Source organism: Pezoporus wallicus, unplaced genomic scaffold (genome assembly GCF_028554395.1).
Source record: "Pezoporus wallicus isolate ANWC-B61680 ecotype Strahan unplaced genomic scaffold, APGP_CSIRO_Pwel_v1 contig_2870, whole genome shotgun sequence".
Taxonomy (NCBI): domain Eukaryota; kingdom Metazoa; phylum Chordata; class Aves; order Psittaciformes; family Psittacidae; genus Pezoporus; species Pezoporus wallicus.
Window position 1 is genome coordinate 781,573 of NW_026636990.1, and position 15,838 is coordinate 797,410.

Sequence of the window (15,838 nt, forward strand, 5' to 3'; positions counted from 1 at the left end):
GCTGCTAGAATGTGTTTGGCAGCAGGCATGAGTGACTGTGATGGAAACATCTCTGAGGAATATGAAAGGAGCACAGAGAAGTCTCTGATCTCTCTGCATACAAGGAGGTGAACTGTTGGCCAGTTGAACAGACTGAAAGTCTCCACGGGGCTTCAAAATTGTCCCTCTCCTCAACAAATGACTATGGGGAGGAAGTCAAGGGAGCCAAACCTGAGGATGACTGTTTGGATAGGAATGGAGCAGAGGCTGATATCTCATGAAGCAAAGTCTTGATCACTCTGATCTTTAAGCTTTTTTGAGCATCACTAGAGAAAAGAACTATTTCTTATCTGGCCAAATCACTCTTCCTACCTGAAAGTCCCTGTCTGGGTTGAATTGGCCATCATGGGGCTAGGCAGGTACTGCAGTCCTCACTGCCCATGGTGGTGGGGTTTCTGTGTGTGGTTTCAGGTCTGTTGGGAAAACAATTTCTACTGTAGGCAACACAGACAAGTGCACACACAGGCATATCACGAGTAACATGATGTCATATTCAGTTCTTGCAAACTGTTACTGTCGCAGTGGACTTTCATCGTATGGCAGACTACAATACATTCATTTTTTCTTGCCACAAAGTCAAAACAATAAAACATGCTCTCTCTGACGAGCAAAGAAGCCAGATGTTCAGAATAATTTTTGAAGCACGAGCAAATTCAAAGCCAAATTAAGCAAGTATGTCTTGACATAGTCTTTTCAAGGTCTGTTTTCCCTTTCTGAAGTCTCTCAGCATGAAAAAATAAAAATCTAGCTGGGTGGTAAAACAAAACTTGGTGATTAATTATAACCTTTTCTCAGGGGTATTTCATTGCTGGGAATCATGTCACACATAACCCTCAACTGGCTCTAAGCATTATCCATATTCAGTAAAATATTATAAAGATTTCTCCCTACATTCAATGCCTCTTATGATTTAAATAATGTCAAGGACTCAATTCTGCTTCCTTATTTAGAATTTAAGTGCCATATTTGAAGGACACTATTGGCTACATTTTAGGTATGAAAGGCAGAGATTAACACAGGACATCTCAAACTTCCTCATGACAATATTGGATGGGTTGTGACTTTGCATGAACATTTGCTAATTCAATTTTTGAGAAGTGCAGTTTTTTGGTGAACAGCATGCATATTTGTACATGCAAACATGGTAACTCCACTCCCACAGGTAGGTAAGTTCTTGAATATGGTTTTGTATAAACCCCATAGAAAAAATTTGCTCTTGTGTTCTGCAATCCACACATTATGAAAACACCCACTTTTCTAAGTCTAGGGGCCTTTCCAGGAAGAAAATTTAGCCAGATTGTCAGTTTGGGGGTATATAATCAGTCTATACTTAACAATGTTTTAGTATTTATCTTCTCTGACATAGTATTTGAGCATGCATTGCACACTGCAATGCATACAGATGCATGTTCATTGTATGCCTCTATATGCATTGTACCACTACTGTACAGGAAGGTGCTTATTATAATCTATAAAAATTCTTATGAGCTTGGTTTTAGTCTGGTTTTGATTCATTGGTTTGCATTTAGGAACACAAGTACAGAAGCTTTGCAGGATGTAGACTTTGGAAAGTAGCACAGTTTGTTGTACCTGTATCTACTGCTATTATTAACTTCTTAATAATGAAGTCTTTCAAATCAAAGTGACACAACAGCACACTTGCATCTTGTGGCTTGGCTGAACACAAGATGATAGAAATAATTTCTTTTATCCTTTTGCCCAATGCATTGACTTTGATCTCTATGTATGGACAATTCTCATTACACTACACTTTTCTTAAATATAAACTCAGTACACGTATCTTATGTGTATTTTTGGCTATTCACTCCCTCTACCACATCAAAAGTGCCGATCAATTAGATATGGATTCTTTTGTGCAAAGGAGATCAGGACAAACTGTGCTTTCCTTTGTTTATATCAACCAAAATCCTTTCACAGATTACTTTTCATTAAGCTCAAATCCATAATATATTGTAGCAGAACTAAAAGCTAATCTGATAACTTTGCTGTATCTCCATTCTTAAATAAAGTACAAAGACACTGTCATTTTGCAGCAATACAGCCCTTCCCACCTTAGAGAAATAAGGTGTCTTTTCTGAGTGTCTTAAGAGGAAGAAGATTGTACTCACAAGCTGGAATGAAGATTGACCACTACTGTGGAGCCTCAGTTTTGAGGCACTAAGGATATGCTTTCTTCCCGTGTTCAGCTTTATACAGTGCTAAAAGTAGCAGTGATTTCAATACAGCTGTGAATACTCAGCATTTATTTCAATTGGGTCTGAAGGTCTCAAGCCAGGCACTGAATATCAGACCATCTGGAAGATGTTATGCTAAAGTGATTTGACTCTAGAGCAGAGACGAGGAAAAATCTGTTTTTCCAGAATGACCCTAAAGCTGAGCCCTGCCAGGCAGGTGTCCTGTGGGGAAACTGTATATGATCAGTAACTGAGGACTGCATCCTGCGTTGTGGAAGGGCCTGAGGAGAAAGGGAGTTAAGGTCTCATAGCCTGTTTGGGCATCTCAGGCTTTGGATGTTTAACTTGTTCTTCTTATGTAACTCTATGTGTTCTGGAGGAGCAGTGGTGATCAAAAATGCCTTGCAAAGTCTGACCATGAGTTTTGAGAGCGTAGGGAGTTCTGATTCTGGCCCTGGAGGGTAAGGGACATGACCACGTACTGTTCCTCCCCAGTGTGACCCTTCTGTGTTGTCACCCCTCACTTGTCTTCAACCTTCTTCCCTCATTTAGACAATTTGTATATGCAGTCCTTATTTTTGTCAACCAGATCCCAGGGTGGGACTTAGAGACTCGATATTACCCAAGGAAGCCATGGTTAAGACCACAAGGAAAATCCTGCAGAGCTTCAGACTAGACACACATGGTAGTGGGCAAAATCTTCAGTAGAAAAAGTGCCGAAACATGTGAGGAGCTATCAAGCATGTGTAAACTAGATTTGACTGGTCTCTAGCTTTGAAAAAAAATCACACTTCCTGCCAAAGCATTGTTGACTTACCTCTGTAAAAATTCAGGTGATACTTTTCCTGCCTTTCCAGAGCTTCAGAGTTTAAACCTTCCCAGAGAACATTTCAGTCATGGCACAGTTATTTTTGGATATTCAAAATAGTTTATTTCAGAATGAGAATTCTAGGAGTAAAAATGGTCCAGGGTGAGGTAAGGTTCACAGCATAGAAAATTTCAGCCCAGCATGTAAAGTTTGCCTGCAACAGAAAAGGGATACCCCTTGCAAGATGAATCCTGGCAAACCATGCTTCTGAAATAATTGATCCACAGAAGAGCAACCACAGGAGCTGCTGGATGCCCATGGAAACACCGAGCAGCTCTTTCCGTGCCCAACACGGTATTCCCTTGTGAAAGTAGGAAGGGATTAGTCAAGCAGCCAGAATTTAGCCAGAAATGCACCAGGGTTAGCACACCCTTTCATTTTTCCTCCTTTTTTCACCTTATGGAATGGGCTCTTTCTTGACCAGCAGAGGTCAGGGCCTCCCAGTTCAGCCTCTCCCCGTGGCACCCGGGCGCAGGGAGGCTCCGGGGGAGAGCTCAGCAGCCTTGCGCTGGCACCCGGGTGCAAGAGGGGGATTTAAGAGAGAAAGATACTTCATCTGTGAAAGCACAGCACAAAGGGATGTGGCTACTGCCTGTTCGGGGACCGCTCTGTCCTTCCTGCGGGGTGAGAAGGGGTCACTGCTGCATTCCGTGTCACAGGGTCCCTGGGGACCACAGCTGGGCTCACACAAATAGCAGCAATCTCTGCCATGGGGGGCCTCCACAACCCTGCTGGACAAGGGAGAGGAAGTGACTGTTTCGGTGTCACCCAGTAGGTTAGAAAAGGGTTAGTAGGTTACTAGAAGGATGTCACATTATTCTATGGTTCTGTGTTTTTCTGACAACACCTTTGGGAAACCACCACCTCGTTCTTTGGGGTGTTTGAGGGAATCAAAAAGCTTTGGGTTAAATCCTCTAATAATGCTTCATTGGGCTGATAGTACTGAGAACGTTCACTGAGAATTTTAGGTAGACAGGTCTCTACTTTAAACTTAAATTCATCAAAATCCAATTCTATTGCTCTTTTATTCCTTCCCATTGCTTCCTTCCCATTTCTACCGTTCAGTTGATGTTATTGGAATAGTCATTTTTTACTTCCTTCTTTACACAGGACAGCTGGTTGGTGCAAAATCTCTCACTTCATTTTGCTATGCTGTGCACAGAACAGAGTCAATGACTGTTATGCTCATTTAAAAGAAATACAACAATATACTGGGAAGCTGTTTTCAATACGGAAGGAACACCCTTGGCCTAAGCCACCTACAGTTTAAGATATTCCTTCCAATACCAAAACCTGTTAAATTAAAAGTTATCACTGAACTTTTTCTGTTCTGACTTTAGACCAGTTTTGAACTGTAAAACTAGCCAATCTAATCTAAATAGCCTTTTCAGTATTAGAAGATTGCTTGATCTTAATTTTTTTGTGCTGATGCTTAGGCAAATAATAAATAATTTTTTGAACTTTCTTTTTCCTGTGGCAGTTTTCCTGAGTACACATTTACTGCTGCTTGTAGAATAGTTATTAAAATAAATAGATATCCAACTATATGGAATCACAGAATCATAGAATAATTGGGGTTGGAAATTACCTTAAGATTGTCTAGTTCCAACCCCCTGCCATGGGCAGCAACACCACACACTGAATACATGGCACCTTTTAACAACTGTGTTGTCTTCCTAGGTTTCTATAGAATAAATGGCTTGAGCTGCAAACAAAAGTCTTTAAAAGTAGTTTCTGATTTTTTCTGCATTTTTCATATTTTAAATTCATAATGTAGCCAAGAGTGAAGTTTTTTAAGTACATTTTTCACACTTAGACTAAAATCCAACCATATAACCTTAGAAAGTCAGCTTTTGTGTATTGAGAGAAAACAGAGAAGGAGCTTGATCCTGGTCTGTAATTGACAACAGTGGGAGAAAATATTTAAATCTAGCAGGATTCGCAATCAAGAGGCAAATTGAGCCCAGTGATTCAAAGGTGAGTCTGCAGAAACTAGAAACTTGCGGATATTTGTAAAATCACAAGAACCAGCCTGTTGGAACAGTGTACCGAGGGGTGCAGGAGGAAAGCAGGGAGCTTTCAAAGCATCCCTACTTCAAACTGTATTTGACGCTTTCAAACCACCCCTGCATCTGTCAGGGATGGGCAGGGTCCACCACCATGCAGCTCTGGAGCTGGTGGGCAACTTGCATCTACTGCACTGTGCAGGTCTCAAGGGGCAGTCGGGTGCTGTGACACCCCATGCACTGGTTCAGCATTGGCCTTTGGATGCCACATGAGCCCAGGCTGTGTCTCCATTCCCAGCTGAAATCTGGGTGGGAACCATGGAGGTGAACATGATGAGCAGGAAACAAGAAAACATGTGGAATTAATCAGTTCCAGTGAACTGGGATTTTCTCATTAAAATGTGTTCAGTCAGGCCCATGGAGCGGAGAATGGCTGCCATCCCTAAAATTATATCCTGATTCTCACAAAGCCTGTTTATTCAGGAAACAAAACTGGATGATGGGTCTTTCCAGCTTCCACATGAATTCCTGGTGCTTGTTTACGTTTGTGGCAAGTCTGGATGGTTTCTTGATTTCATTAGAAAGCAAGAAGCAGCTCTACAATTTTAAGTGGCCTATGCTCAAAAATGCTTTGCAAAGGCTTAGTTGTGAAAATATCAGTAGGATTCTGTTTTGAAAATAATAAATTCAGTTACACTTTTTCAGCAGTTGTATCATTTAAGTAAACTTTTAGCACACTTTCTGCATTCAGAGTCATATGTTAAGGTCAAAGATTTGCTGTTTTGCTCCTTCAGTGAAAAGATAACATAATCACATATTATTAATCCATGCACTTTTTACTTCAAAATTAGTAAGAAAACCAAGACAAGCTGTTTTTTTAATGTGCGGGTGAAACAGCTGGATTAATTGTGCTTACATGCTAACTGGAGTTAATGGGGTTGAACAGGTTATTCTGACATAGGAGTACAGCAGCTTGGTATATTTCCACTGTAAAAGACCAGAATATTTTTCCAGCAAGCTCAACACAAGTATATTGTGTTTTAAATCAGGGATCCACAAACTGTGAAGGAAAAAAATACAACTCTGAGGGACCTGCATGATACTACAAAGTTTATGTCAAACAGATTTGCCTGTAGGTTTTTGGACTTTTGTTGTTTATTCCAATCTTCTTTCTTTACTCTTAAGTTTATGTTAACTTATGAGTTTATGTCAATTTATGAGTTTATGTCATAAGTTAATATGAAAGTATTTGGTGATATATGTCTATCCCAAACAGCAGCATATATCCAAAACCTCACAGGCAAGGTGCCTCATGAATCATGTCATGTCATGTAATTATGTCATCCTGCAACCCATGTTGCAGGGCATGGCTGAGGGGGGTTAAAGATGCCTCCAATGCTGGAGCTGCAGGACAGGGAGGGATGCATTTAGCCCCATGTTCCCATCCTGGAAGCAGCCTCTTTACTGAGGATGGCCAGATGTGGAAGTCCTGAGATTAAGTCACCTGGGACAGCATCTCTGTGGGCACATCTGTCTTAGGTTTACAACAGTACGTTGGGGCCCTCCGGCATGGAACTCCAGCAGGAAGACCAGCATGGGGTTCCTGACACTCCATGTTGAGGAATAGCTCTCTTTCTGGGGCAGTCTGCTCTGGGGCTTGGGAGGTGCAGAAGTCCAGACTGAACCCCTAAGGCCACCTGAGCTCCAGTCTGCCCCAAATGCTCTGAATGCCTTTGTTCACCCAGCCCAATAGCTGTGACCTCCCTGCCAGATTAAGGGCAATGTGCACTGTAGGTTCACAGCATTCATGGGCAAAGGAGCACCTGATGTTTTGTCTACCCTCTGCCCTGCTCTGCAGTACCCTGCTTTATGCCAGTCACCACCTCTTGTGCTTTCAGCCTGTATCACTGTCTTGCCTTTAACCTGTCTCTGCTTTCATTGCTTCTGAACACTTTTCCCATTTTTGTTTTAGCCAATGCTGACAATTATCAGTTCCACATGAATACGTTTAGGCCTCAATCATATCTGTGTTACCAGAATGTCATTAGCATTGTGTTGAGCACTTCATAAATCGTGGCCTCAGCTATGTCCTCACTGACACTGATGGAAATTAAATATTATTTTGGGGTATTTGTCAAAGATGCAGAAGTTTGAAGCCTTTGAAAAAACATGCTGAAACACAGCTTGTGATTTTACACAGAGCTCTAATAGAGCAAATATCTAAGATTTTTCTGTTGTGAGCTCAATTGGTAAAATCTCTTCTGACTAAAAAAACCTTGAGAAATGCTTTCTAAGTCCAGACAGCCACCTTCAGTGCCGGTGGCTGCCTCAGAGCCTGTTGAGTTCAGCAGAAGTGGCAGTGGTGCCTCTGAGCGCTGAGCTGCGCAGTCCCATTGAAACGGCATTTGTGTTCAAATGTCCGTGCTTATCAGTTGCTGGGCAGTTTGTTCAGAGAAAATAAAACCTAGGAGCTGGGGTGTGAAACGTGAGCATCTGAGGTGCTGTTTCTGGTAGGACACACTGCTTCAGTCGTGAATAAGAGCAGGGTTGTTATGTGGGGAAGCAATCTGTTCCTCTAGCTATGGATCCTCACTCTTTCATGGTGAGCTCTCTTGGCTTCTTTTTAAGATAATCAGCAATGTAGCTCCTTTTTATTTTGACCAGAATTCAAACATCTGCTCCTGACAACTACAGGGAAAGTAAAAACATAACCATATTCATAACCATAAAATGTTCATGATGAAAAAGTCACATACAGTTTTCTCTGCAAGGCATTTAGCCCGGATATGCTGCTTTAACTGCTATGCTGCACTTACATATACAGCTAAGAGCAAGCCCTCTTGTCATGCATTTGTGCACAAACATCCCACACTGCCTCTTGTAACAACAGCCACATTATGCTTCCTTGCACAAAACCAGCTGTCAGTTTAGATTTCCTTAATCCTGCCAGATTCCAACTCAGCCAGCTAACAACCATTATCTATGGGAAACCCTTCTGCGAAATAAAGCAATGTCCTTACTGAAATGACATGTCATAAAAATTAGTTTGGTCACCAATCCAATGAAATATATTGTTTAAGTTTGAAAATTACAGACTTATGGTATCATATTCTCTGGTGCTACAGATCTCAGAAATGATGAGCACAACTGCACAGAAACAGCACACAGGACCAGATCCCTGCTTGCCCTGATCACATAACACACTTAAACAGTGCAATTGTGTTTTGCAAGTTGTTGCTATGTAGACAGTGCACACGTATGGGCAATGGCGCGATACTCTTGGGCATAATCTTTCTGAACTTCATCAGTGCAAACAAGAAATGTGAACCATGAGGATTTTGACCTGACCAGAGTTAGGATGGTTCATTCAAAAGCAGTATGCTACCACAAAGAAAGAGTTAGAGGTGTCAATGGTTCCCCAAAAGAACATGGTAATGTTTCGTATAGGCTTCTCTGGGGAAGGTTAAGGAGAAGCCAAAAGAAAGGTGCATATTGCAGAGCTTATTTCTGCCTGTGGTAAACATGAGGCAGAGAGAAACCAGGCCATGTTTCCTGACCCTGGACACAGAACACCATGTGGATTGGATCAATGAATGAACATGAGCATCTTTAGCGCAGTGATCTTCAGCTGTCTTAGCCCACAGTGAGCCCTGAAAATAATTTATGTTTCCCCATGTACCTGACTCACTGGACAGGAGAGGAGAGTAAGACTGGATGTGAGCCCAGCCCCCAAGGACCGTACCTTGCTAGTTGAGAAAGGGAAATCATCCCAAAGACAAGTTAAACAGTTCAAATGTGTTCCGGGCCTATTAGCACTTAGACAAGAACTGCAGCTTCTCAAGATACCAGCTGGGGAAAGCTAAACACTTTCTTCAGGTTTTTCTGATTTGCCGCTGGTTTTGAGCGTTTGTATCATAAATGGATTCCAGAGTTGCCAATTGCAGTCGGTTTAAAGCCAGGAGTCAGTTTTCAATACATCAGTAGAGTGTCTTAAAAAAAGAAAAATCAATATGGGATTTTTTTTAGTTACACTGTAGATACCATTAAAAGCAACTATGGGAATGTTTTCTGCCTTTTTTTCCCTCTGTTGCAAGAGGGAGAAAATTATTATTTCTTTGTAATGAATGTTGTGACCTTTATCTATTTACAAGATTTGGCAACAGGGACTTTCACAATAAAAATCATGATGTATAAGGGGACTCATAATAAAATCCATACATATGTCAATCCATACATAATCTGATAATCCTTTTACATCCTGGTCAAAGACAGTAAAGTTTTTAGTGTGTTCAAATTAGAATCTCTTCATGACTTTTCAAGCCACTCAGCTTGATAATACATTTGTAAAACAAGGGGCCAGATTTATGTTTGTGTTCAAAAATAGAATTGTGTGGTTATAGCCCACTGCTGTGCTATAACCACACCAATAAAAACATGTACTTCCTTGTTTGGGAGGAATATCATGTCTTTTTGAAGATAACTTTCATGTGGAAAAGGAGAGAGGTTAGTATCTTTTACAGTAAATGCACTAAATACCATTTTATGAGCTTTCCTTTAAGATTTTGCTTTTCTAAATTAAAATGGTGCTTCTTTGCTAATAGTTATTTCCAACCTAATTATTATTGTTCTGTTGAGTTCAAACTGCTATTTAGAGAGGAAAAAAGCCCTGCTGTGGACTGTTCGCTGTGGGTTGATGGAGGCCTCTAGGCAATCAAACTAATCAGAGCTCAGTCTCAGGGTCAGCCTCATCTCTGCAACAATCTCTGCAGAGGCTGCAGCTGAGCTCTTCACATCGTGTTTGAAAGTTGTGCACATTTTATATAAAAGGTGACAGGCACAAGCAAGCAAGAATCCAGAGCATGCAAGAAAGATGTTTTAACAGGGCAACACTGCAGGCCTGTTTCCAAACTCAATTTTAAATTGCATATAGCAACTGTATTTTTGGGAACAGAAAAAAAAAAACAAACCAAACTTCCCCAAAGCATTGTTTTAGGGTGAGAGCAAACAATAAAAGGATGGGGAGGATGGTTTCACAGTAAAATGGTGAGAGGAAAGCTGGGGGTCAAACCTGTTTCCACTATAGACATCAGTGGGGTTTTGTGGTAGTGTCTGTGCTTACACTTCTGCTGCTGCTGAAGAGAGGCAGCAGTACACCCTTTCTGAACCCCTTCGTCTGCTCAGTTGATTTAGACATAAGTGCGCAGTGGCAGAAACTCTCTCCTCCTCAGTGGCAAAGCAGTGCCCTGCACAATGAAACTCCAATCTCTGCTGAAAACCAGCGATGCTGCAACAGCAACAGGAAGAATGAAGCAGGAAGTGCAGCATTTAAAGGCAATAGGAGAACATGATTTGGCAAGATCGCATCACATGAAACCTTTCTGACTGGCTAACTATGGGGTGATAGGTGAGCAGTATAAAATACTGATTATTTTTAAAATAGGGATGGCTTTGGAAGTCCTCCTGCTAATGGATGTTGGTCAGGCTCGTATCAGGGATCATAACTGAGACAGAGCAACTTGCATCCACTCTGAAGGATGAAAGATTTCAAATTCCTGTGCATGGCTCAGAAAACCTCAGTGTATGCATGCAATACAGCAAAAAGTCTGTGCAGGTTATTGAAGTTTCAAAGTCAAACACTCAAACACCAAGAAACAGCAACAGAACTGTTATTTAGCCCCCTTGTTGTGTGTTATGATGGTGTCTGAGCACTACTGTTTTGTGGTATAGCCCCTCCCTTCTTTAGTGCAGATGATGAATAGTGGTTGAGTAGTTCTAATTACAGCATGCTGCCACTGGAAATATTTTTAAAAGACTGAATTTACTGCCATTGTCTGCAAGGGTCAAACCTACAACTGTGAAGGCCCTCCCTGTCAGGAGGTTTAAGGAAAAAGGCACAGAAGTTCAGATGTGTTTGGAGAACTTTTCTGTAAAGAGGTCAGGTATGAAGGGAGAGGTAGTACTGGATGCCAAAGGAGAGGAGCTCTGATGGCACCTTTCATGGCTGGAGATATCTAGCAGGCAAGGAAACCTGTTGGGAAATTGAGCCAAAAGGGCCAGGTCCTACCATCCCAGAAGATGCACCAGCACTCCTGAAAGCTTCACTGGGCAAGTCAAGAAGTGCAGGAGGGAAGAGATAACCTCACGATGAGGGTGATTTAAATATTGCCCTGGAGAACTGCATTCTGTCCCTGCTCGTGTCACAGCATTTTAATTGCTAGGAAAATCAATTAACAGAGAGTGGAAACTCTACAGGTTCCTCTTTCTCTGGTGTCTGTTTCCTGAGACATCTGGGTTTGATTTGCAGGAGGCCATAGTAGATGCTGCACATCAGGGAATGAATGACCCTATCATCAGAGCAGCGGTTGGACACTGTGCTGAGAACACCTCTGTATCGCAGGGTCACACACCATCAGCAGTGAGACATAAACCAGCCATTCATTCATCTAAAATGGTTATTCCTGTGACCTGAATGGGGACAGGGACCCAGTGGGGATGAGGCACTTCAGTGCTCTTGTAACATGTGTCTGGCCCAGAGGCCAATTACTTGATGACTCTGACTTCTGAGCACTTTGCTTTACCATTTGGTCAATAACCTTGTATTAATAAAATACATGTTCATTTTCCCAAGGTAGTATGAGAAGTATCACTGGTTTATGGATGTAAATGCAAAGAAGAGCCTGGTCCCCTGCAGAGTGCACTGGATTGGGGTGCAAAGAATGCAGGCTCATTCTTGGCTCTTTCTCTCATTTCCATGGTCAGATTATTCTTCTACAACCTCTCTGTACACCTGCTTTCTCATATGGGCCATGGACCCAAATATTCACCCTGCATGGTAAAGCTCTTGAAAGTACTTTCTTTGAAGTTGCAGGGACCATTTTAATAATATGCATTAAAATACCTGTCAATTCCTGCACGTCCTAGCGCAATTAATCAGATTGGACTTCCATGCCAGGGTCAATTACAACAAGCTGAAAGAGGTAGAAGTAGATCCATGGAGATGTAATATTAAAAAGCCCTTGAAGTTCAAGAGTGTCCTATTCTATGCAAGAAACATTGTTTTCCATGCAAAAACCAAGGAGTCAGTACTGTGCACAGTACAGCTGAAGGGTGCCTATAGCCAATTCAGCTCAGAACAAGCAGAACTAGAAAATTTGTCAGAAGATATTTTGGCTTTATTTTTTTTTTCCACATAAGAATCTTGCTTTGAGAAGTTTGTCTAAATCCTTGAAGAGCAGAAACATCATAAACAGAAATGGAGAGATTCAATGTCATGGAATTAGAACACAGCAATGTGGGTAACAACAATATTAGGCAAATAGCTGCTTATTTTCTTGAGTTTACACACATTCTAAGCCCTGAATGTGCTGGTCAGGAGCCAAAAGAAATAGCAATACCTGGCAAGTTAGGAGCAAATCTAGCCAGTGGTGTGTGGGACCAGTCTTCTTTGCTTCTGCTGACTGAACAGAAAGATCTATTTCATGTGGTGGTCTAATAATGACTATTGGTTTGCTTTTTCCTCTACAGATAAGGCAGAGGTGTGTCCTTAGTTTCCCTTGACATCAACTTGGCAATCTTACACTCACCCCAACCATACCCTGGTCTCCCACTGATGGAACTTGTGCTCACTGGGGTCAGTGATGTCTGCAAACACGTGGCTTCTTGCTTGAGGAAGCATAGGGAATATAGCAATATCCAAATTCTGTAGGCAAAGAAGAAGCTGAGCACTATTTTAAGCAAATATTTCCTGTACAGACTTCCGATATGTCTTCTCTTTGTGTTTGCATTTCTCTAAAAGTATTGCATGTGACCACAGAGGCAATTTTTCATACTTCTTTTGCAGTACTTAGCTATTATTTTGCAACACAAACCAGCTGGGAAGTTAGATGAGTAAGATAAAGAGAACAACCAAACCTAGCTCTCTTTCCATTTGTAAGTCTCAACAGTAAATTGCATCTTCAATAATTCCCAACACAAAGTTTTCACCTGAATTAGTTTTATTTTAATTTTTAACTTTACAGCTTGAAAAAAAGGCAAGGTGCTTTTTCAGAGCTCATTGGTGTGGAAGGAGAATAGCAACTGCAAAGTTCTTTGCTTCTTGATTTGTAATAGAATATCAAGAAAGATAACATATAAAAACATTCTATACTGAAGATAATTATGGAGATGGGGTGGGAAGGGAAATGGATGTCCTCTCACTGTGGTCTTTTCCACAGAAAGTTCAGTTTCATAGCTGTACAGGGTCTTTGTTGCACAGATATTTGCATCTGTATTACTCAGATTCTTGTTTTGGATTGGACCCATGTTAAGGGTGATCAGACTTGAGCTAGTTTTAAAATTCTGTAGGTTTGCCTTTAAAAACAATGCAGAAGAAGAAAAGACTGTTTCTCTCTGTGGCAAAAGCTTGTGCCCTGAAAGTTGTTTTCCTTGACTTGAGGAACTGGCCACCAGAACGCTTCTGGTTGTTCCCATTGAACAGCCTATGCCACTGAACAGCTTCCTGATGAATCCCAGGAAGAAAAAAACCTGACAGCAAGTCAGTCTCTGGGTTATCTGAGCTTTCTAAATGGGCAAAAATTAGCCTTTTTCTGTATTATGCCCTTTGGATTATATAGTTCCATAATATATTTATTTTTTCCAACTTCTTTGTGGGTTGCTACAGAAGTTATGCTCTCTTTCAAGAAGAAAGCGCCATGGTACAAGAATTCCTCAAGCTAATGGGGAGCAGATACTGGATTGCATAGTAGATCCCCTGAGGTCTATGCTTGGTTGCACTGTGGCTCAGTGGCCTGTTGCAGAGCATGTAGCTTTTCTTTTTTCCTCCTTTCCATCTTATTTTCTAATTTGTCTTTAGATAATATTGGTCCTGTCCTGTCCATGTACCACAAGATACGCGGTCCAGGCTTGCTTATGGTTTTGAACAGAAAAAACCACAAAGATTAACCTACTGCAGTGACTACTTGGAGACTACATTTTGTTTGAAGAGGAACTGACGCATTTCAACTCAACAAGAGATTCCAGCCCCAACAAATTTCCCTGTGAATTCGCCCTTGTGTTTTACTCCTGTAAGCTGGGAGTCTCTCCAGAGAAAGCACTTTCCTTTCTTCCTGATGCTTACTTCTCTCTCAGGGGTTTCATTTGCAACAGTAGTATATGACATGTCACAAAATCCACTCCCTGCAGCTGATGTGATATAATCTGGGGAGTTGATGTGTTCATCCAGTGAGGCTCAGTGTAAGATATTTTCAGTCCTCCTAACTCAGCTTTTGGCACAGGTGTACAATGACTCCACAGGGCGCAAGGGGTTGGCAAGCTAAAAGAGGTCCTGCACACTGGCATGATTGCACCCACTACTGGTACACAGACCCTGCTCACTGTTTGGTCACTGCTGCAGGAACGGCAGCCACTCTTCCTCTGGCACAAGCTTTCAGTTCAGTTAATTTACTGCATATTCTCTCGCCTTGGTAATCAACAGAAAGGTCACTTTTTATTCACTAACCCATGGATTCACACACAGCTTGAACACAGTTAACAGACACTGACAAGCAGCGGTTTGCTGGGAGACATTTAGGGGGGCATTGCTTCTGGATGGTGCTGCCTGTGGTGATGGGGGCTAGGCAGCAGCAGGGCTGAGCTGTTGTATCCCTCCTCTCTTCTGTAGGACTACACGGATGCAACCGTTCCCACAAGCTGTTTTTAACTGAAGTTCATGTACTTAACTATTTCCTCAGCTTTGACCTGCCCAAGCAGGCTGTGGGGCACCTCAGCCAGGCCTGAGGACAGTCCAGAGACCTTCCCCAGTCTGCCTTGCTGGGGCAAAAGGCCGGTTCCCCAGCCACTAGCTGGCCTTGCCTACTGTTCAGCCCCACGCACGCTTTATTGCTCACTCATGGAAATGGGCTCCAGAAATTCATAAAAAGAATGTAAAAGCCATGAGATTACACTGTTATAAACTCTGGGGGGTTTAATTAGCTTTGGGGGTTTTAGCTTTTGCCTTGAAACTACAAGGACTAAATATTTATCTTAAATATAAGCTACAGTTCCCACATAATCATACACAGACACAGGCCAGACACCAGAAAGCAGATGTGGGAAACAACCAGAAAGGCAGGGCAGTGTAATTAATGCCAGTCAACATGCTAACAAGGTTATTAGACCTCCCTTTCCTGTAACAGTAATCATGTTGATGAGACTGTAATCTTATAAAAGTAACTGGAGTGGTCTGTCTCAGTAGTGGGTGCAAATAATGGTATTATTGTTGCATCCTGTCTGGCTCAGCCAGATACAAGGCAGTGCTGGTTGGAAAAGCCATGCTGCTGTATTACCATGCCCTCATGCACAGAAACACAAACTCGTGCTTGTGCATGTTTCTGTGCAACAGATTGGTTAAAAAATATATTACAAATTAGCTATATATCTATACAGCTATTCATATAAAAATTCAAATGGCCATAATCTATATTAGCTACATGAACTATCAGGTATTAAAAAGTGTTGGTAAATGTTGAAACCTCATCCAACAAACTCTGTGGGCAAACCTTTGGGGATAATACCTGGGCCAATGTCTTTTGGCAGCTTCACCCACAGCCTGAAGGAGCAGATGTGCTTAAATCTGGTGAAATCTGCAGGTGCCACAAACATGGGTGCTGCAGTAAATAATGAGAAGAACAGGTCACTCCTGCAGACTAAACGGATTGACTGGTCAGGTGGGTCCATCTGGGCAATATGTACTT

At 41.8% G+C, this 15,838-nt stretch overlaps 1 long non-coding RNA gene across 1 annotated transcript in view; it reads right to left on the reverse strand.

The window, feature by feature from the left end:
* Positions 1–209: 209 nt before the first annotated feature.
* The window catches only part of LOC130595681 (uncharacterized), a 30,821-nt gene continuing 15,192 nt past the window's right edge, over positions 210–15,838 (reverse strand). The window contains exons 2-3 of the long non-coding RNA XR_008971363.1: positions 3,052–3,256; positions 210–452 (exon numbers count right to left, since the gene is read on the reverse strand). This is a non-coding gene — a long non-coding RNA (uncharacterized LOC130595681). The remainder of the gene's footprint in view (positions 453–3,051; positions 3,257–15,838) is intronic.